General features: G+C 44.9%; 1 non-coding gene across 1 annotated transcript; it reads right to left on the reverse strand.

The window, feature by feature from the left end:
- Positions 1-2,595: 2,595 nt before the first annotated feature.
- Positions 2,596-2,668, reverse strand: Trnaa-agc (transfer RNA alanine (anticodon AGC)). Its single transcript has one exon. It is a non-coding gene; the product is annotated as a tRNA-Ala (tRNA).
- Positions 2,669-23,895: the final 21,227 nt, after the last annotated feature.

Consider the following 23,895-nt stretch of genomic DNA (forward strand, 5'->3'; position numbering starts at 1 on the left):
AATTCCTGCAGTTGCACTATCATCTGTGCCCTCGGTGGCTCAGATGGATAGAGCGTCTGCCATGCAAGCAGGAGATCCCGGGTTCGAGTCCCTATCGGGGCACACATTTTCAATTGTTCCCGTTGATGTATATCAACGCCTGTCGGAAGCCTAGTGTCTTGATTTCATTATCATTTCACTCTAAGAGAGCTCCATGGTCACCGATGGTATCTGTTCTTTCGGACATGTCCGAAAGAACAGGTACCATCTTCATATCTTGCAGGCATGTTGCCTTACCACATGGAATGCGGCATTAATGGGTTCCAGAACAAGCTTCCTCAAACACAGTATTACATGAACTGTCGAATGTTCTGAGTGTAATATTGATTGACCACGAATGTTGCATATTACAATACGTTAATGGTAGAAACGGAAGGGAAGAATATTACTTCTTTATCCTGTGTTTTACGTAAGTGGATAAACAGCAGAAAAACGCACTACTGAACAATATAAAATAAAAAGATGGGTTTAATCCTAACAATAACAAATATAATTCGTATCTGTGGTCCTCAATGCAACTAACGTATTTGATGGATAGAGTTCTACACTAAAATGACGGATCGGATTCTGTACTATCTACACTACTGGCCATTAAAATTGCTACACTAAGAAGAAATGCAGATGATAAACGGGTATTCATTGGACAAATGTATTATACTACAACTGACATGTGATTACATTTTCACGGAATTTGGGTGCATAGATCCTGAGAAATCAGTACCCAGAACAACCACCTCTGGCCGTAATAACGGCCTTGATACGCGTGCAGCTTCAACACGATACCACAGTTCATCAAGAGCAGTGACTGGCGTATTGTGACGAGCCAGTTGCTCGGCCACCATTGACCAGACGTTTTCAATTGGTGAGAGATCTGGAGAACGCGCTGGCCAGGGCAGCAGTCGAACATTTTCTGTATCCAGAAAGGACCGTACAGGACCTGCAACATGCGGTCGTGCATTATCCTGCTGAAATGTAGGGTTTCGCAGGAATCGAGTGAAGGGTAGAGCCACGGGTCGTAACAGATCTGAAATGTAACGTCCACTGTTCAAAGTGCAGTCAATGGGAACAACAGGTGACCGAGACGTGTAACGAATGGCAGTCCATACCATCACGCAGGGTGATACACCAGTATGGGGATGACGAATACACGCTTCCAATGTGCGTTCACCGCGATGTCGCCAAACACGGATGCGGCCATCGCGATGCTGTAAACAGAACCTGGATTCATCCGAAAAAAAGACGTTTTGCAATTCATGCACCCAGGTTCGTCGTTGAGTACACCATCGCAGGCGCTCCTGTCTGTGATGCAGCGTCAAGGGTAACCGCAGCCATGGTCTCCGAGCTGATAGTCCATGCTGCTGCAAACTTCGTCGAACTGTTCGTGCAGATGGTTGTTGTCTTGCAAACGTCCCCATCTGTTGACTCTGGGATTGAGACGTGGCTGCAGGATCCGTTACAGCCATTCATTCAGGTAAGATGCTTGTCATCTCGACTGCTAGTGATACGAGGCCGTTGGGATCCAGCACGGCGTTCCGTATTACCGTCCTGAACCCACCGATTCCATATTCTGCTAACAGTCATTCGATCTCGACCAACGCGAGCAGCAGTGTCGCGATACGATAAACCGCAATCGCGATAGGCTACAATCCGACCTTTATCAAAGTCGGAAACGTGATGGTACGCATCTCTCCTCCTTACACGAGGCATCACAACAACGTTTCACCTGGCAACGCCGGTCAACTGCTGTTTGTGTATGAGAAATGTGTTGGAAACTTTCTTCATGCCAGCACATGGTAGGTGTCACCACCGGCCCCAACCTTGTGTGAATGCTCTGAAAAGCTAATCATTAGCATATCACAGCATCTTGTTCCTGTCGGTTAATTTTCGCGTCTGTAGCACGTCATCTTCGTGGTGTAGCAGTGTTAATGGCCAGTAGTGTACTTTCATTACAGCCGATGAATTGCAGCTGTCCATCACTCTGGTACTGCCTATGACTTTCCAAGCCCCCTCCCCCCTCCCGCTCACTTCTTAGGAATCACCCCCTTCCCACCTCCCCCCCCCCCCCCCCTCTCCGTCGGTGAGCTGCCGAGCTGGCAGCCCGGCGCCTCAGGAATCTGCTGCCTCCGCCCGTCGGCGCAGTAATTTATGGCGGCGCCATTACCTGATTATCTATCGCCGGCGCATTATTAATTCCCCCCTCGGCGGGAGAGATTTTCGGATCAATTACAAGGTTTGTGTCCCCGACCCGCCGGCGGGCAGGTCTTCCCTTTGCCGCGGCAGTCGGGCCGCGTGAAATATTGCCGCTGTCAGCCGTGGTAGCGTCACGGATCACTCAGTCCGCGGTGGCCGGCGTAACGACTTGGCGGCGTCCAGTCTCCGTCCAGCCCACACCCAGCCGGCTCTTCGAGACAAGTCAGCTGCGCACGTCTGAGCTATCCTGCGGTAGGGCAGCAGATATGAGGAACACCGATTCAAAACTTATTAATTGCAGCCGAATCCAAAATATAGTTATATGTACGATAATAATCGAAGCAGAAGAAATGAATTAAAATTTTGTGCTGCGGCCGGGACTCGAACCCGGGTCTTCTTGCTTGCTAGGCAAAAATACTAACCATTACACTACCACAACACGATGGTCAATATTGCTGCACGACTCCTCGGAATCTTTCGCATACATGAATAAAACGTTCTCGGTTTTCAAGCGGCGTCAATGTTCGGGGAAAATGGATACAGCAAGAGAGACATCGCAAAAGCTTTCGAGGGCTGCCGACGAAATACACCTGGTGAATCAGTAGAAGACGCCAAACGGACTGCAGTCCTGCCATACTGTGGAGAAACTACCAGCAATTTAGGACGTATGCTGCAGAAACATGAGCTAAGACCAGTGTTCTGATCCGACCCCAAGATACGAGATATGTTGCACCCTGTTAAAGACGATATTGCTCTTCGAGTGCCCGGTCTGTATGGTGTACCCTGTGAATGTGGCAGCGTGTATATCGGACAAACAATTCGCACGGTTGCGGAGCGTTGTGCTGAACATAAGCGCCATATAAAACAAAGGGAGCTTGACAAGTCGGCCTTAGCGGAGCATTGCCTAGAATACAGTTCGAAAATACGAAAGTGTTAGCTGATGCATCTACATATTGGGACTCCGTTATAAAGGAAGCGGACGGGATTCGTTTAAACAACAACAGTTTCAACAGAGACCAGGGGTACACACTCAGCGGGGCATATGGGCGGGCGTTGGACATCGAGAGAAAGCAAAGACAGATGCGCGGCGCGGAAGCACCTGGCACCACCTGACGTCACTGCTGCTTCCACGGACAATAGCTCAGATAGCTGCCAGGGTCGACTTACGCGAGCGCGCCACATTGGGTCTATCTGATTGGCTGCTGATGATGTCGTCATGCCTATATAAGCGAGAAACCGTAGCAGCCCCGGCAGTCAGTGAACTCCTGACGACGATGGCGAAGATGGTCATCGAAAGCTCGGGGATTTTATTGGAATTGACGCGGCTTGAAAACCGAGAACGTTTTATTCATTGCTGTACGAACTACTCAAGTAGAGTGCCCTCCCCAACACAAACTTCAAGTCATATCTTCAGCTTATTTCCCCTTACATTGTCACTACTGCCAGGGCTCCCCGGCATTGGTATAGCACCCTAGCTTTGGAAGTAATGGGAAAGTCATGTACAATAGGTGATCCTATAGACCTTATAATTAAATGTTTCCCTTAGACATTTAAGTCTCTTTATCTATCATAATGATCGAAGCAAAAGAAATTAATTAAATATGTTTTGACTTCAATTGTGGTATGCTCTTTAACACTGTTGAGTCAGATAGGGTGATTTCATATACTTTGCATACTAATAAGCTGATGAAAAACATGAATTGCGTCGAATCGTACCATGTACACCGCAGCAGACGATTCAAAACGTTTTATTTTCAAGACATGCTTTCCAGTCTTCGTTATTAGCTCGCTCTTCCGTTTGCTTTTGCCCTATTTTCAACATGCACTTCACAGTGTGGCTTTGATTGCGTGATCGTGCACTCGTGAGCGATCTAAAGGAAGCAGAATGAAAATTAAGGCTGATAAATCTGATGGACAGCACTCTGTCCTCAGTCTCCTCACAAATGGCGCCCCTCAGAGTTTTCCGTTGTCTCCACTACTCTTTGTCATCTATGTCAATGACATTCCGCTACTGCCTCGGGTGGTGTTGGACCAATTCGCGGATGACACCGCTCTGCTGACCAGTAGCTCAAGAATCAACGCGATCGTCGCTCGCCTACTCACGGTTGTGGAAGATTGGGCCAAGGAAAATACAATTACTATCAATGCAGACAAGACGACAGTGGTGCTGTTTACCCGACGCAGCCCGGATTTGAGAGACAGGCTGATTCTTCACTGTCAGGAAATCCCATGGAGCAGTCACGTCAGGTACTTTAGGGTCACATTCGACAATATGATACTTTTCAGACTGCTTCTACGGGATAAGAGGATTAATATTTCAGAACTCACCTGCCAACTATAACCCCACTGGGCAGCTCGCAGGTGAACGTCAGTAAGAAGCCTCGCCTTTACAGGGCAACAGTCCTTCAAGCTGTTTTACATGATTGTTCTACGTGAGGGGCAACCAGCCTCTATAATTAGAAAACCATCCAGACTTTGCAAAAGTATGTCTTCGCCTCATTCTTGCGGCGCCCAGGTGGGCAAGAATCTGTGATCTACTTGAAGAGCTTAACTAACCAACCAACCAACCAACCATCCATCCAGGATACTGTCATAGAATTGCAAAATGTAATGGCAACCAGTGTAATATAAACAGATAATGTACTCACATTGTCAACTAGACGCTCACTCATATAAGGCAAAGCTTTGTGCTGCTTTAGTGACAGACACACAGGACGACGCATGGTCCGCTTACTGTATCGGGATATGAAGACGAAGTGGCTAGAAAATTTGTCCGCCAGTCGTTTTCGTATATTCGAGGACGCCGCCTGGCAGCCGTGACACATAAGAAGAAAAAGGGCGATCTCGCCTCCTCCGGGGAGGGGTGAGTGGATTTTCCTCGGCTGCCGTTTTCGTGTCCGCAGGCCGGAAATTGCGCATGTGGCCGCCCGCGAAATGCGAGGCAATTCCGGAAGAGTGGGCGCGGCTGCTATTGGTATGGGTCCTCACAGGTGCGCTGCAGCCGCTATCCTCGCCTCGCCTCGCCTCGCCTCACGCTCTTTTATTCCCCTGTAGGTCTGGGCGCTGTCTACCGATGACAAATCTTCCTTCCACAGGGAGATGCTAGCAGAACAGCTGAGTCTCCTGTAACGGGCAGATCACTACCAACTCGACGGATATTTTACCTTCCCCAAGTCCAAATGGTTTCGAAGCCCTTTGATGGTGGTGGTGGTGGTGGTGGTGGTGGTTAGTGTTTAACGTCCCGTCGACAACGAGGTCATTAGAGACGGAGCGCAAGCTCGGGGTAGGGAAGGATTGGGAAGGAAATCGGTCGTGCCCTTTCAAAGGAACCATCCCGGCATGTACCTGAAACGATTTAGGGAAATCACGGAAAACCTAAATCAGGATGGCTGGAGACGGGATTGAACCGTCCTCCTCCCGAATGCGAGTCCAGTGTGCTAACCACTGCGCCACCTCGCTCGGTGAAGCCCTTTGAGATGTGGTGATTAAAAATGTGGAAGATGGAGTGGGTTTACGAAGCAGAATGAAGAGTGACCGAATAATTAATCTGCCTGTCCGTTTTTCTTGTTCCCTGCGATATTAAATCTTCACCAGCTGTGACATAGTCCCTGGTTGTATGATAGTATATTGTGATAGGTAATGCTGTATTGTGTTGACAGACACACTCCTCACTAGGTGTATATATTTGTATGTTGTAGGATGGTCATCACTGACTGAAACCGGTCATCGTCAAAAGAATTGATATTGTGATCAAAGACTGGAATAAAAAAACATTTGATATTAAATATTGCCTGTGATTCTTCTGCTGTCCCGACTGCCAGTGGCACAGGCTCCATCATGTTTAGCTGAGTTTCGATGATTCATTGATGAAGGAAGAGACAAATGGAGGGAAACCACAGACCAAGAAAACAAAGATCTGGTACGATGTTGTTTGTATCGTGTTAAGGAACACGTTAAATGAGAGGTAGCCTGTTACTTCATAAACTGGTGAGTTCTCGTCTTGCTGCAGGTCAAGAGACACTTTATTTTCGATAATCAGTCTTCTCACTTGTTTGATGCGATCCACCACGAATTCCTCTCCTGCGCTAACCTCTTCATCTCAGAAGAGCACTTGCAACCTACATCCTCAATTATTTGCTGGATGTATTCAAATTTCAGTCTTCCTCTACAGTTTCTGCCCTCTACACCTCCCTCTAGTACCGTGGAAGGCATTCCCTAATGTTTTAACAGACGTCCTATCATCCTGTCCCTTCCACATATTCCTTTCCTCTCCGATTCTGCTCAGAACTTCCACATTCCTTACCTTATCAGTCCACCTAAGTTTCAATATTTGTCTGTAGCACGACATCTCAAATGCTTCGATCCTCTTCTGTTCCAGTTTTCGCACAGTCCATACAATGCTGTACTCCAGACGTACATTCTCAGAAATTTCTTCCTCAAATTAAGGCCGATATTTGATATTAGTAGACTTGCCTTTTTTGCCATAGCTAGTCTGCTTTTGATATCCTCCATGCTCCGTCCGTCATTGTTTATTTTACTGCCTAGGCAGCAGAATTCCTTAACTTCATCTACTTCGTTACCATCGATCCTGATATTTTCTCGCTGTTCTCATTTCTATTACTTCTCATTATCTTCGTCTTTCTTAGATTTACTCTCAGTCCATAATCTGTACTCATTACATTGTTCATTCCGTTTAGCAGATCATATAATTCTACTTCACTCAGGATAGCAATGTCATCAGCGAATCGTATCATTGATATCCTTTCGCCTTGAATTTTAATTCCACTTTGAACTTTCCTTTAATTTCCATCATTGCTTCCTCGATGTACAAATTGAACAGTAGGGGAGAAAGGCTACATCCTTGTCTTACACTCTTTTTAATACGAGCACTTCGTTCTTGGTCTTCAACTCTTATTACTCCCTCTTGGCTGTTGTACATATTGTGTACGACCCGTCTCTCCCTACACCTTACCACTACTTTTTTCAGAATTTCGAACATCTTGCATCGTTTCACATTCTCGAACGCTTTTTCCAGGTCGACAAATTCTATGAACGTGCCTTGATTTTTCTTTAGCCTTGCTTCCATTATTAACCGCAACGTCAGACTTGCCTCTCTCGTGTCTTTACTTTTCCTTAAGCCAAACCATCATCTAGCGCATCCTCAATTTTCTTTTCCATTCCTCTGTATATTATTCCTTTAAGCTACTTAGATGCTTGAGCTGTTAAGCTGATTCTAAGATAATTCTCGCACTTGTCAGCTCTTGCCGTCTTCGGAACTGTGTGGATGATATTTTTCCGAAAGTCAGATGGTATGTCGCCAGATTCATGCATGCTACACACCAACGTGAATAGTCGTTTTGTTGCGACTTCCCTCAATGATTTTAGAAATTCTGGTGGAATGTTATCTATCCCTTTTCCTTATTTGACCTTAAGTACTCCAAAGCTGTTCTAAATTCTGATTCTAATATTGGATCCCCTATCTCTTCTAAATGGACTGCTGTTTCTTCTTCTATCACATCAGACAAATCTTCCACCTCATAGAAGCTTTCAATGTATTCTTTTTGCCTGTCTGTTCTCGCATCTGCATTTAACAGTGGAGTTCTCGTTGCACTCTTAATGTTATCAGCCTTGCTTTTCATATCACTGAAGGTTGTTTTGACTTTTCTGAATGCTGAGTCTGTCCTTCCGACAATCATTTGTTTCTCGATGTCTTCACATTTTTCCGTCAGCCATCTCATTTTAGCTTCCCCGCACTTCCTGTTTATTTCATTCCTCAGCGACTTGTATTTCTCTATTTCTGAGTTCCGCGGAACATTTTTGTACTTCCTCCTTTGATCAATCAACTGAAGTATTTCTTCTGTTACCCATGGTTTCTTCGCAGCTACCTTCTTTGCACCTATGTTTTCCTTCCCAACTTCTGTGATGGCCCTTTTTAGAGATGTGCATTTCTCTTCAACTGTACTGCCTACTGCGCTATTCCTTATTGCTGTATCTATAGCGTTAGAGAACTTCAAACGTATCTCGTCATTCCTTAGTACTTCCGTATCCCACTTCTTTGCGTATTAATTCTTCCTGACTAATGTCTTGAACTTCAGCCTACTCTTCGTCGCTATACTGTGATCAGAGTCTATATCTGCTCCGAGGTACGCCTTACAGTCCAGTATCTGACTTCGAAATCTCTTTCTGACCATGATGTAATCTAACTGAAATCGTCCTGTATCACCCGGCCTTTTCCAAGTATACCTCCTCCTCTTATGATTCTTGAACAGAGTATTCGCTATTACTAGTTGAAGCTTGTCACAGAATTCAATTAGTCTTTCTCCTCTCTCGTAATAATTAAATAGTACAAAGTATAGACAACATATGGTGAGCCATGGCGGTTTTAATTTTGGCCGACATGGCACTCCACGAGCTCAAAAATGGTTCAAATGGCTCTGAGCACTATGGGACTTAACATCTGAGGTCATCAGTCCCCTAGAAATTAGAACTACTTAACCCTAACTAACCTAAGGATATCACACACATCCATGCCAGAGGCAGGATTCGAACCTGCGACCGTAGCAGCAGCGCGGTTTTTTTCTGAACCGCCTAGAACCGCTCGGCCACAGCGGCCGGCCCTCCACGAGCTGCTTGTGTTACCGACATCGATCCGATCACATGTCGGGAGCTAGTGTCTTTGGTCGAGGCGTGTGTAGTTGGCTTCGCGGTCCCTGATGATGCCAGTTAGATGGAGGGCACTTAGTTGGCAAGTTTTAGGTTTTGGGGGCTCTTGATGTGCTGTACGGTCCTCGAGAAGCCTCGAGTGGCTAAATCGGTCGGGGGCAAGCTTTGTCAGCTCGCTTACTGATTGGTGGCGGCAGGCAATGGACGTTGCGTGCAACCTGGTCAGCAAGTTCCCGGCCTACTCTGCAAGCTTAAATTTTACGGCACGTCGAAGACCGCCTATACGGATTGGATGCAATAACACCGCGGCTTTGAATCCGGTAAGTTACGGCTTCTTCACACCTAAGTGGACTTAAGTGTTGTTTTTTGTTGGTGCTTGTTATCGTAAGGCCACATTAGTGTTTTTATGGAATTATACTGTTATGTTAACGCGTATCCGAGTGATTGTGTGGAAGGTCATTGGTTGTTGTAGTTGTTGTGGTCTTCAGTCCTGAGACTGGTTTGATGCAGCTCTCCATGCTACTCTATCTGTGCTAGCTTCTTCATCTCCCAGTACCTACTGCAGCCTACATCCTTCTGGATCTGCTTAGTGTATTAATCTCTTGGTCTCCCTCTCCGATTTTTACCTACGATTTTTAGCCTCCACGCTGCCCTCCAGTACTAAATTGGTGATCCCTTGATGCCTCAGAACATGTCCTACCAACCGGTCCCTTCTTCTAGACAAGTTGTGCCACAAACTACTCTTCTCTCCAATCCTATTCAATACCTCCTCATTAGTTATGTGATCTACCCATATAATCTTCAGCATTCTTCTGTAGCATCACATTTCGAAAGCTTCTATTCTCTTCTTGCCCAAACTATTTATCGTCCATGTTTCACTTCCATACATGGCTACACTCGATACAAATACTTTCAGAAACGACTTCCTGACACTTAAATCTATACTCTATGTTAACAAATTTCTCTTCTTCAGAAACGCTTTCCTTGCCATTGCCAGTCTATATTTGATATCCTCTCTACTTCGACTATCATCAGTTATTTAGCTCTCCAAACAGCAAAACTCCTTTACTACTTTAAGTGTCTCATTTCCTAATCTAATTCCCTCAGCATCACCTGACTTAATTCGAATACATTCCATTATCCTCGTTTTGCCATTGTTGATGTTCATCTTATATCCTCCCTTCAAGACACTGTCCGTTCCGTTCAACTGCTCTTTCAAGTCATTTGCTGTCTCTGACAGAATTACAATGTCATCGGCGAACCTCAAAGTTTTTATTTCTTCTCCATGGATTTTAATACCTACTCCGAATTTTTCATTTGTTTTTGCTCTGAGCACTATGGGACTTAACATCTGTGGTCATCAGTCCCCTAGAACTTAGAACTACGTAAACCTAACTAACCTAAGGACATCACACACATCCATGCCCGAGGCAGGATTCTAACCTGCGACCATAGCAGTCCCGCGGTTCCGGACTGAGCGCCTACAACCGCTAGACCACCGCGGCCGGCTTTCATTTGTTTCCTTTACTGCTTGCTCAATATACAGTTTGAATAACATCGGGGAGAGGCTACAACCCTGTCATTGGTTATGTAATTTATTCTTCCAGGCAATTTTTCGTGCTAGTGTACGAGCATTCTCTGTTATGAATTGAGATGATCAACTTGAAATTGTACCACAATTTGTGTTGAAGGCAAGGCACTCTTTGTAGATGAATATGCCCTAGTCATTGCATTAGCAGGCGGTGATATTTCACGCTTTTGGTTTTTAAATGCAAGGTGTAAAACTTTGCTTCCGCCGTTTGCCGATAGGTGGTGACAACGGTAAGTAGCGGTCGAAAGAAACAGATCGCAGACCTCAGGCAGTTAGCTCGGACGTCGGTCGACATAACCTCTTTCAAACATTGGTCGATATGTGTCTGCATCATAAAGTTGTTTTTGATTGAAAATGTCAGTTTACGAGCCTAATTATCGTCATTTGCGGGAAGTGTTACAGTTTTGTTTCAATATGAAGAAACCAGCTACTGAGTCTCATCGAATGCTCCTAAGTACGTATGGTAAGGACGCAAGGACGCTATCAGTGAAAGAACGTGTCGTGAGTGGTTTCAAAGCTTGAAGAACGGTGATTTTAACTTCGTAGACCGGCATAGTGGTGGGAGAGAGAATGTTTTCGAAGATGCAGAATTGGAGACGTTGCTGAGTGAAGACTCGCGTCAAACTCAAGAAGAATTGGCACGATTAGTGGGAGTGACACAGCAAGCCATTTCCAAACGTCTCAAGGCTATGGGCATGATTCAGAATAAGAACTTGGGTCCCGTGCGAGCTGAAACCAAGAGACGTTGAAAGGCGTTTGTGTATTTGTGAACAGTTGCTTCAGAGGCAAAAACGGAAGGGATTTCTACATCGTATTGTGCCCGGGGACGAAAAATGGGTTCATTACAATAACTCGAAACGCAAAAAATCATGGGGATATCCTGGCCATGCTTCCACGTCGACGGCCAAATCGAATATTCACGGCTCCAAGATCATGCTCTGCATTTGGTGGGACCAGCACGGCGCCGTGTATTATGACGTGTTAAAACCAAGTGCAACAACCACAAGTGCTCGTTATCGAACGCAATTAATGTGTTTGAGCAGACCATTAAAAGACAAACGGCCGCAATCCAGCGTGAGGCACGATAAAGTGATTTTGCAGCACGACAACGCTCGACCCCACGTTGCAAAAGAGGTCAAAACGTACTTGGAAACGTTAACATGGGAAGTCCTACCCCACCCGCCGTATACTCCAGACATTGCTCCCTCTGACTGTCTCCTGTTTAGATCAAAGGCGCATGGCCTGGCTGACCAGCACTTCCGATCTCATGAAGCAGTCACAAATTTGATCGATTCGAGGATCGCTTCAAACGATTAACAGTTTTTTCGACGCGAGATTCGTACACTGACCGAAAGATGGGAGAAAGTAGCGGCCAGCGACGGAAAACACTTTGAGTGATACACGTGTAACCAATTTGCTTCATTAAAGCCTCAAATGTTGGGGAAAAACGGCGGAAGCAAAAGTTGTACACTCTGTAATTTTATGGAGTGTTAAGCTTATAGCTTGAATGTATAGAAGTTTCCGCAATAAGGTATTATTGGCATTCTGGATCTGTAGCCTTATTTTCGCAGATTACTTTTCCCTTCTGATGTGTGTTGGCAAGGTTGTTTTGTCAGAGGACGACGCGTTCCTGTTTCCTGGGCCCAGAGCACAGAGCAGAGACGTGTCTTCCTTCTGCAGTAGCGGCTCTTCCGTCGTCGCACCACGTCTAAGTTGGCCCGCAATCTCGTGCCTCTACTAGCTGCATCGTGTTGGCTCGAGTTAAGTGAAGTTGATCGTTTGATACCTGCCACGCCAATTAATCGGAAACTCTTAATCTATCCAATTTGTGAATTCAGTAAGCTCATAAGCTTTGAAGCATGTTCTGCAAGCCCCAAGTTCCTGCTTCCTCCTAAACTACTCATTTAAACCTTGCACCCTGATTTTTACCTCTGGAGCGTGCTAAGTTTTAAGGCCTTTTACTTATAATATGAACTGTTGACCTTTTACTTTTATCCAGAGTCATTAGCTACCTCCATTCATTACAAAACTTGCCCACTTGTTGCGTGTCGGCTGTGATAGCCGCCTGTTGTATTTCCTAGCTTCTCTTGTATTTCGGGGGATTGCATATTTATTTAATCGTCATTGACAATGTTTCTGTTTGATTGTACCAGTTGGGAGACACATTTAAATTGCATGTCTTTCCCAGCTTATCTTGTATTTTGAGGAATTGCATATTTAGGCCGGCCGAAGTGGCCGTGCGGTTAAAGGCGCTGCAGTCTGGAACCGCAAGACCGCTACGGTCGCAGGTTCGAATCCTGCCTCGGGCATGGATGTTTGTGATGTCCTTAGGTTAGTTAGGTTTAACTAGTTCTAAGTTCTAGGGGACTAATGACCTCAGCAGTTGAGTCCCATAGTGCTCAGAGCCATTTGAACCATTTTGAATTGCATATTTATTTGAGGACCATTCTCATTGTTTCTGCTGGTGTACCAGCTGGGAGTCAAATTTAAATTGTATTCTGAGAGAACATGTATGTTATTGGTTAAAGGATTTTATTAAGGCTTGTACATTGTTACGGGCTTTCCAATAGCCGTAATCAACGGCTTGACTTGTTATCCTTTCTGTATTTTGGGTGGACTTTATCCACTTGTTTAACATGTTATCCATGCTTGGCAATTGTTAGCACTTGTTAGTTCATTTAATGGCAAGCATTTGTAATTCATTTTACTAATACAACTCATTTTGTTCAACCCGCTTGCGGCCACACTTAGTTGGCCTGGCTTTTTACTTGTACTCCCGGTTTCGAACCTTGTTCCCAATGGTATAAAAAATTTGGAATTTTGTGGTAAGTTACTATGGGACCAAACTGCTGAGGTCATCGTTCCCTAGGTTTACACATGACTTGATCTAACTTAAACTAACTTACGCTAAGGACAACGCACACATCCCATGCCCGAGGGAGGACTCGAATCTCCGACGGGGGAAGCCGCGCGAATCGTATAAATTAGTAAAATTTGTTATTAATTAATTGATCCTGTTCAAAGTTCCTTAAATTATTGTGAGCGTTGTTATTCTTTTAACAAGATTTTTAAACTGTACTTATAATAACTGTTGTTAAGCAATAAAGTGTATTCCGTGGAACGACAAATGACGAAATATGTGGCTCCACCGTCCATGTGTTTTTCCTTAAAATTATCCCAACCCTTGTGTGAGGTATCATATTGAATGGTCCAACACCTAAATTAAGAGAGTGCGCCCAGAGATAGCCGAAATACTAACAGTCACGAGAATTGACGGGCACAGCGCAGGCTAAAATTGCTTTCGCGGGAACATGATACAATTCCCGTAGCAACCGTTTGGCGTACACTTATCGCGTCGCGTCGAAATTATTACCGATTATCAAGCGATTACTAACCGTGCTGTATCATGTAGCGCGATCAGTTGCCGCCACCGATGTAATCGGCATGCACAGTTGTGCGTAATGGCGGCAAGTCACTCGCGGACGATCGTCTGGAACTTGCACCTAACTGGCTGGCTTCGACTGGGGTGTCGAGACCACCTGCCGTCACTTTTGTGTGCCAAGGCCGGACGACGTTGTCTGCCTTCGCCTCCGCCGACAAGAACTCCCAATAAAACAGTACCGATCGCCGTTATTTAGGTTTCATTTTTAGGCTTCCAGTTTCGACGATACATTACGTCATCTTCAGGCCTGCTTCAATCAATTAACTTTCGTGTTACAAAATACAGCCGCACTTTTAACTCGTCCCGTAATGATTATGACGGGCATGCGTGCTCCTTGGACAACTGTCCGCAACAGCAGTATTTTCCTTGATTCTTCCCTTAATGCCGGTTGTTGTAGGTTTGTGAGTAGGCTTTCGTGGAATACTTGATGTGTGCCGGCCGGTGTGGCCGTGCGGTTCTAGGCGCGTCAGTCTGGAACCGCGTGACCGCTACGGTCGCAGGTTCGAATCCTGCCCCGGGCATGGATGTGTGTGATGTCCTTAGGTTAGTTAGGTTTAAGTAGTTCTAAGTTCTAGGGGACTGATGACCACAGATGTTAAGTCCCATAGTGCTCAGAGCCATTTAAACCAAGCCAATACTTGATGTGATTCCTCAACCGTTTGCCAATTCGTGTTTTTCGACTTTCCCATGACACTCTCCCACACACAAAGGAGGTAACTAACAAAACTTTCATTCGTCTGAAGGTTGATCGTTGCTCCTCAGTTTGGGACCATAATCACGTAGAATTGATAGAGGAAATAGAGAAAATCCACAGAGGAGCAGCATGTTTCGTGGCAGATTAGTTGAGTAATCGCGAAAGCGTCAGGGAGACGCGCATGAAACTTCAGTGGAAGACTCTACAAGAGAGGTGTTGTTCGTCACGGCGTAGCTTACTGTTGAAGTTCTGCGAGCACACGTTCCATTTGCTTACGGCTGCTCATATTTCTTGAAAAGACTACGAAGGAAAGCTTACCAACATTGTTTTTTTTTTCCCGCATGCCATTCCTGGCTGGAGAAGAAGAAGAATAATGGAAGTGAACGAGATACACGAAAATCCATCGTCACACAGCGTAAGGGGTGTTGTGTAGGTAGATGTAAATGAAGAAGAGGCATTATTTAATCCTCGAATTGGCAATCTGGTAATGGTCTCACTTTCAGCAATTTACCTGTAATTTTCAACCATTATTCATTGAGGTTCATTGGAAGAATTCTCAGGAAATGTAGTCCGTCAACCAAGGAGGTAGCTTACAAAAGTCTCGTTCGAGTAATACTCTAATATTGTTCGTTAGTACGGGATCCGTAACAGATATGGTTGATTGAAATAGAGAAGGTGCAAAGAAGAGCGCGAGTCTCGTAACGGGATCATTTAGTAAGCACCAAAAACGCCACGGAGGTGATCAACCAACTGAAGTTGCAACGCTGTAAGAGACGTATCACACAGTGGTTTACTGTTAAAGTTCCAAGTGCACACGTTCCCAGAAGAACCGACAAATGTATTGCTTCCTGACTTAATTTTCCCGTGTTGATAAAGGAGAAGGAACAGTCTGTTTTACTTGGTAAACTCTTTCTACATCCAAGATCGCTGCACTTCTTTATTTTCGACAACCGGTTTTGACAGATTTTGCTGTCATCTTCTGGGCTTCAAAAATTTTTGTTACAAAACGTATTCATCGTGAGTGTGAACCTCATTCCGAGTGGTCTTGTTAGTGAATAAAATGTAGCACATTACACCTATGTTTATCAGATATAAAACATTTACAATCAAAAGGTACCTTTTGTACATGTCCATGACCGTATTTGTAGCGCTCACAGATAATTGTTAAGTCTTAAAAATCACAATATACAGTAAAATGCACATCTGTTTACGTTGGCTTGCCACATTCCGTTCACTGATGGTCCACCTTAGACAGCCTGTATGGTACATATGCGCTGTGTCATATACGCCCTCTAAGGCGGATCGTCAGTGAACGGAACATCTACATCTACATGGATACTCTGCAAATCACATTTAAGTGCCTGGCAAAGGGTTCATCGAACCACCTTCACAATTCTCTATTATTCCAATCTCGTACAGCGCGCGGAAAGAATGAACACCCATATCTTTCCGTGCGAGCTCTGATTTCCCTTATTTTATCGTGGTGATAGTTCCTCCCTATGTAGGTCGGTGTCAACAAAATATTTTCGCATTCGGAGGAGAAAGATGGTGATTGGAGTTTCATGAGAAGATTCCGTCGCAACGAAAAACGCCTTTCTTTTAACGATTTCCAGCCCAAATTCTGTATCAGTTCTGTGACACTATCTCCCATATTTCGCGATAATACAAAACGTGCTGCCTTTCTTTGAACTTTTTCGATGTACTCCGTCAGTCCTATCTGGTAAGGATCCCGCGCCGCGCAGCAGTATTCTAAAAGAGGACGGACAAGCGTAGTGTAGGCAGTCTCCTTAGTAGGTCTGTTACATTTTCTAAGTGTCCTGCCAATAAAACGCAGTCTTTGGTTAGCCTTCCCCACAACATTTTCTATGTGTTCCTTCCAGTTTAACATGTCAAGCTAACACAAACAGAGGCGCTAATGTGCTGTTTACTGTATACTGTTATTTTTAAGACGAGACAATTATCTAAGAGCGCTATATATGCAGTAATGGTCATGTGGACAATGTGCTTTTTGATTGTAAATGTTTCATTTCTGACAAACCTTGGTGTAGTGTGCTACGTTTATCCACTAACGTGACGACTTGGCTAGAGGTTCCAACTGGAGCTGATAACAAAATATCGATATGTCCACATATCGATATTATTTCTAGAATATTATCGAATAAGTCAGTTGTAGTTTCCAGAAACGTATCGATATATCGATATCTAAACCACAATATCGAGGGCCGATATTTTTATTTTATATTATAGGTTGAAAGGTGGCTACACTGAGTCACGGCGCCAGAGATTGCGCCAAAGAGTATTATTCAGCCGCCTCCAGTGGCAGTGCTTGTTCAGAAGTTCCCGTAGTTAGTGCTTGTTGAGATGTGGTAGTGGAGAGTGCTTGTCGTGAAGTCGTCGTGGAGAGTACTTATTGAGAAGTGGGCAGTAGGAGTTCTGATGTAGCCGTGACTAGTTGTGAGCATGTTGTATGCAGTTGTTCTGATGGGCTAGTCAGCTGATGCTGTTCGATTGCGGATATTGTAATGATCAGAGTGTATGTTTCGTCAATATATATGAAGGTAAAGAAAAAAAAAATTGTGACGAAACCGAACGACGGACCCATCGTTCACCTTTTATTGTGCCACTTAACGTGCAGTTTCCATTGTTAGCAAAGTAGTTATCGCCAAGTTTGAACCTGTATCGTTTTTACGATATTTTTTAAAAATATCAACAATTCTAGTTCCAGCTCCCAGCTAGTTGGCGTGATCTTAAACAAGTACATGACAGCAAAGTCTATCGTAACCGAGTGTCGAAAAATAAAGACGTATGTATGCGATCTTGGTTATAGAAACCATTTTACCAAGTATTGCTTCCTCTAATGCGCAAAGATCACGAAGATAAAACTATAGGGATTCGAGGGCATATGGAGGCTATTCGGAATCGTTCTCTCCGCTAACCATTTGCGACTTCAACAGGAAAGGAGCAAAGGGACAGTGGTCTACGAAGTACCCTTCGTCACACGTAGCAAGGTGGCTAGCGGAGTGTAGATGTAGATGTAGAACGCAGCTCCTAATATGTCCGAACTAACTCGTTTTCTGGCGTAAACTTGTAAAGCACCTAGTATAAACAGCATTACTGTCCCTAACTTTTAGGCCACATATTATATCTATAAACTGAAGCCCTCTAGTTGGCGTGATTATACTCCTTTTCGATAACAATTCTGGAGGTGGTTAGGGGCCATCTGTCATGTATTTCGTTATCGGAGCCACTGAAACCTCTCGTTCGAGCGACGTAAACATCTCAGGGACTCGTTATGCGTAGAAGAAAAAAGGTCCATCCATCGTACCCTCTTTGACAAATGCCTGCGTCGCTGACGGCAGTAAACAAGTCTGATTAACAAATAATTAGCAGATCGTTACGGCCGAAGTGTATTTTTCCCTCCGTGGCGCCATCCGTACGACTCGTGATTAAGAGGACGAACCCGTAACGAATGCTGCCGGTTACCAGATACAAATGGCATTATTAGGAAGCGCCACGAAATGAGCTGTAATTACATTATTATACGAGTTAGATTTCAATATCGGTGGTGCCTAATGTGGGCGAGCCCTGTTATTACGAGCCTTTTAAATATTTCATTGCCACAGCTGTGGTCTTAGTTGGTCTTTTGTGGCGCTCCAAAACTTCGAACGGACACAGGCATTTGGGGATAATTGTCATTGGTGGTAGGTTTCGCTTGGACCAGAACTGACAAGTACAAATCGACTGTATGACAAGTACAAACCGAGTTCTCAGACGTCTAAACACAGGTGACCAATTTATCTATCTTTTACAAGTTATTCGGTTTATTTAGGTTTTCGACCGTGGTTTTCTGCCTAGGGCACATCAGGCTAAATCTGGAGCAGTATAAGGCAACTTTAAATTCAGTTTTCAACATTTTTCAAATCATGTTAAAATGTGTGTGAATTCCTAAGGGACCAAACTGCTGAGGTCATCGGTCCCTAGGTTTACGCACTACTTAGTCTAACTTAAAATAACTTAACGTTAAGAACAACACACACACCCGTGCCCGAGGGAGGACTTTCGCGGGCAAGTGCTCTACCAACTGAGCTACCGAAGCACGACTCACGCCCGGTACTCACAGCTTAACTTCTGCCAGTACCTCGTCCCGAGTTCGAGTCTCGGTCGGGCACACAGTTTTAATCTGCCAAGAAGTTTCATATCAGCGCACACTCCGCTGCAGAGTGAAAATCTCATTCTGGAAACATCCCCCAGGCTGTGGCTAAGCCATGTCTCCGCAATATCCTTTCTTTCAGGAGTTCTAGTCTTGCATGGTTCGCAGGAGAGCTTCTGTACAGTTTGGAAGGTAGGAGACGAGGTACTGGCAGAAGTAAAGCTGTGAGTACCGGGCGTGAGTCGTGCTTCGGTAGCTCAGTTGGTAGAGCACTTGCCCGCGAAAGGCAAAGGTCCCGAGTTCGAGTCTCGGTCGGGCACACAGTTTTAATCTGCCAGGAAGTTTCAATAATCATAATAATAATAATAATAATAAACAGTAAAAATATTAATAACAATAATAATATTGGCAGTTATGAAAGCAGTTTATAGGTGTACAGAATAGATGTTTTCTGATACTGCAAGTTCTAGGGAAGGAATTTTAAGAAGACTGCACCAGGTAAGAATGTTGGGAGATGAGGAAGATCTGGTTGGAAAGAAGGATTTATAAGTGTAACAAGTGCGTCAGGAACAACGGTAATCATTATTGTTCCTTTAGTGGGTGTGTCATTAACTGTTTTCTGAAGCTGGATATGTTATTCAAAATTATCTAACATAATGCGGGAGATTATTCCATACTCAGATTTCTACTACTGAGGAGGACATCGAGAAAATGCCTGAACGATGGAGTGAGACAGAATTTTACTCTGATGGGAACGATTGTTTCTGTCGTGTTGTTCAGATACACTGTGTGATCAGAAGTATCCGGACACCTGGCTGAAAATGACTTACAAGTCCGTGGCGCCCTCCATCGGTAATGCTCGTATTCAATATGGTGTTGGCCCTTCCTTAGCCTTGATGACAGCTTCCACTCTCGCAGGCATACCTTCGATCAGATGCTGGAATGTTTCTTGGGGAATGGAAGACCATTCTTCACTGAGTGCTGCACTGAGGAGAGGTCTCAATGTCGGTCGGTGAGGCTTGGCATGAAGTCGACATTCCAAAACATCCCAAAGGTGTTCCATAGGATTCAGGCCAGGACTCTGTGCAGGCCAGTCCATTACAGGGATTTTATTATCGTGTAACCACTCCGCCACAGGCCGCTCATTATGAACAGGCGCTCGATCGAGTTCAAAGATGCAATCGCCATCCCTGAATTGCTCTTCAACAGCGGGAAGCAAGAAGATGCTTAAAACATCAATGTAGGCCTGTGCTGTGGTAGTGCCACGCAAAACAACAAGAGGTGCAAGCCCCCTCCATGAAAAATACACCGAACGCTGTGGCCGAGCGGTTCTAGGTGCGTCAGTCCGAAACCGCGCTGCAGCTGTGGTCGCAGGTTCAAATCCTGCCTCGGGCATGGATGTGAGTGATGCCCTTAGGCTAGTTAGGATTAAGCAGTTCTAAGTCTAGGGGACTCATGTCCTCAGATGTTAAGTTCCATAGTGCTCGCCCGCATCTCGTGGTCGTGCGGTAGCGTTCTCGCTTCCCACGCCCGGGTTCCCGGGTTCGATTCCCGGCGGGGTCAGGGATTTTCTCTGCCTCGTGATGGCTGGGTGTTGTGTGATGTCCTTAGGTTAGGTTTAAGTAGTTCTAAGTTCTAGGGGACTGATGACCATAGCTGTTAAGTCCCATAGTGCTCAGAGCCATAGTGCTCAGAGCCATTTGAACCATTTATTTTAAAAACGCGACCACACCATAACACCACCGCCTCCGAATTTTACTGTTGGCAGCACTACACACGCTGGTAGATGACGGTCACCGGATATCGCCATACCCACACCGTGCCATCGGATCGCCACATTGTGTACCGTGATTCGTCACTCCACACGACGTTTAACCACTGTTCAGTTGTCCAATGTTTACGCTACTTACACCAAGCGAGGCGTCGTTTGGCATTTACCGCCGTGATGTGTGGCTTGTAAGCAGCCGCTCAACCATGAAATCCAAGTTTCCTCACCTCCCGCCTAACTGTTATAGTACCTGCAGTGGATCTTGATGCAGTTTGGAATTTCTTTTTGACGGTCTGGATAGATGTCTGCTTGTTACACATTCCGACCCTCTTCAACTGTCGGCGGTGTCTGTCAGTCAACAGACGAAGTCGTCCTGTACGCTTTTGTGCTGTACGTGTCCCTTCACGTTTCCACTTTACTATCACGTCTGAAACAGTGGTCCTAGAGATGTTTAGGATTGTGGAAATCTCTCGTACAGACGTATGAGATAAGTGACACCTAACCACCTGACCACCTTAAAGTCCGTGAGTTCAGTGTAGCACACCATTCTGCTCTCTCACGATGTCTAATGACAACTGTCGCTGGTGTGGAGTACCTGGCAGTAGATGACAGCATAATGCACCTAATATGAAAAATATATGTTTTTTGGTTGTCCGGATACTTTTGGTTACATAGTGTAAGAGCGTTAAGGCTAAGGAGAGATATGAGGGACAGTGTACTTTTACAAGACACTAGAGAAAACAGAAGGTATGGAAATCTCTGCGCTTGTCTGCACGCAGCCAGAACAGCTTTGGATATGGTGGTGAAATATAATCAGGGATTTTGTCATAACATAGTGACACGGGCATTCATAAAAGTTTCAGGCGTCGTGAGCTCTCCTGAAAAAGACTTGCAGGATAATATCGCTGTAATCAGTAATTGTAAGTGCCGTAAGTGTTTGTTCAACTTTGTTGTTCAGGTCAAGAGGGTAGAGCGTTTTATATTTTTTAAGGCAGATGCTGATGCCTTCTTGCAAACTGCAGTTACGTGCTGGGTCCAATTTAGATTTTCATCTATTATTACTCTCCGGGAAAGAAGCTGATATTTGTCCCATTTGTGGTTAAATAGTACTGAGAATCTGTATATTTCAGGCTAATGAGTCTAGAAAGACAAATCGGTACCGATTAAGTTTTGGATGGGTTGAGCTTTAAACCTGTATCATGCACCCATTACGACAGTGCACACAAGTCATACTGTGATTCTCGACAGCTGTCTTCAGGTTCTATACTTTGCACCTAGATACACTGAACGTCATCAGCATACATATGGTATTTAGACTGGAACAAGACCGATGGCACATCACTGACACACAATGATTGGAGTAAAGGACTTAATACCAAACAGCCGGCTGTAGTGGCCGAGCGGTTCTAGGCGCTACAGTCTGCAACCGCGCTACCGCTGCGGTCGCAGGTTCGAATTCTGCCTCGGGCATGGGTGTTTGTGATGTCCTTGGGTTAGTTAGGTTTAAGTAGTTCTAAGTTCTAGGTGACTGATGACCACAGCAGTTAAGTCCCATAGTGCTCAGAGCGATTTGAACCATTTTGAATTCTGGGGGACGCCTTGTACTACCTGTCGCCATTGTGACTTATGTTGCTGGACATGATGCATTGCTCGCGAGATGTCAGGTATGAGCGAAACTATTCCACCGCACATTGCGAGAAATTTAGGCTGCTAAATTTGGCATGTAATATGTCGAAGTTGACAGTGCTAGAAGTTTGAAGTTTAAGGAGCACACGATAGTCACCTCTTCTGCATCTATGGCAAACTTCAGGTTATCTGTTATCTTTGTTGAGCAAATGTTGTTTTGGCGTGTTAACGGACACCTGATTGGTATCTGTGTCGTAGGATGTTTGTAAATAGGTAGTTTGTTAGCTCGTCGTAGACTACTATTCTAAAGCCTTGGACAGTGCAGGAAGGATGCAAATGGGTCGTTAATGAGAGGGTGCTCTGGAAACGTCCTTTTTAGGAAGTGGCTTAACTGGTCTCTGTTTGCAGGCCTCAGGGAAATCAATTGAGGTTAAGGAGTGGTTGAGGATACCCCTTATACTGTGCAGTGGTGCATCAGTAATAAGCTTCATAATTTGGACTATAATGCCTTCGTGCCCAATAGATGCTGGTCTGATAGATATAATGGTTTTTTTACACTACTGCATGTCAAATGTTTCAGATAGAATTTTTCGTGATACAGTCGTTAACCCCCGTTAAGTAATCAATGAGTCTCCGTTTCGTTTGTGGTTCAATTATGGCCCTAGGTAATGTGAAGTACCGGTTCAGTTCTCCGTCTGGGAAACGGGATCTGCTGCTGTTTTTATTGGGAAGTATTCAGCGCGGGTTATGTACACCATGATCAAGTTTCGGAAGTTAGGGACCAGAATCCGAGCGCTGCGCGAGGCTAAGGCGGAACTTGAACAGATTTTCACTTATACCTTTCGACTCGATGCCTTCCAAGCTAGGGTCCCTTACCTCAACTTGATACATTTGCCCTTCTCCATCATCCCTGAAAGTTTGTAGCATCATCATGGAATGATGTGTATGACTTATTAAGAGTGGGTTTGATGCTTTATCTATCTTTGGTAAGAACTAATTGTACAGTACTGGCCTTTAAAATTACTACACCAAGAAGAAATGCAGATGATAAACGAATATTCATTGGACAAATATACTAGAAATGAGATGTAATTACATTTTCACGCACTTTGGGTGCATAGATTCTGAGAAATCAGTACCAAGAACAACCACCTCTGGCCGTAATAACGGCCTTGATACGCATGGGCATTGAGTGAAAGAGAGCTTGGATGGCGTGTACAGGTACAGCTGCCCATGCAGCTTCAACACGATACCACAGTTCATAAAGAGTAGTGACTGGCGTATTGTAACGAGCCAGTTGCTCGGCCACCATTTACCAGACGTTTTCAATTGGTGAGAGATCTGGAGAATGTGGTGGCCAGGGCAGCAGTCGAACATTTTCTGTAACCAGAAAGGCCCGTACAGGACCTGCAACATGCGGTCGTGCATTATCCTGCTGAAATGTAGGGTTTCGCAGGGATCGAATGAAGGGTAGAGCCACGGGTCGTAATACATCTGAAATGTAACGTCCACTGTTCAAAGTGCCGTCAATGCGAACAAGAGGTGACCGAGACGTGTAACCAATGGCACCCCATACCATATCGTCGGTTGATACGCCAGTATGGCGAAAACGAATACACGCTTCCAATGTGCGTTCATCGTGATGTCGCCAAACACGGATGCGACCATCGTGTTCTGTAAACAGAACCTGGATTCATCCGAAAAAATGACTTTTTTCCATTCGTGCACCATG

This window comes from Schistocerca nitens, chromosome 6 (assembly GCF_023898315.1).
Source record: "Schistocerca nitens isolate TAMUIC-IGC-003100 chromosome 6, iqSchNite1.1, whole genome shotgun sequence".
Lineage (NCBI taxonomy): Eukaryota > Metazoa > Arthropoda > Insecta > Orthoptera > Acrididae > Schistocerca > Schistocerca nitens.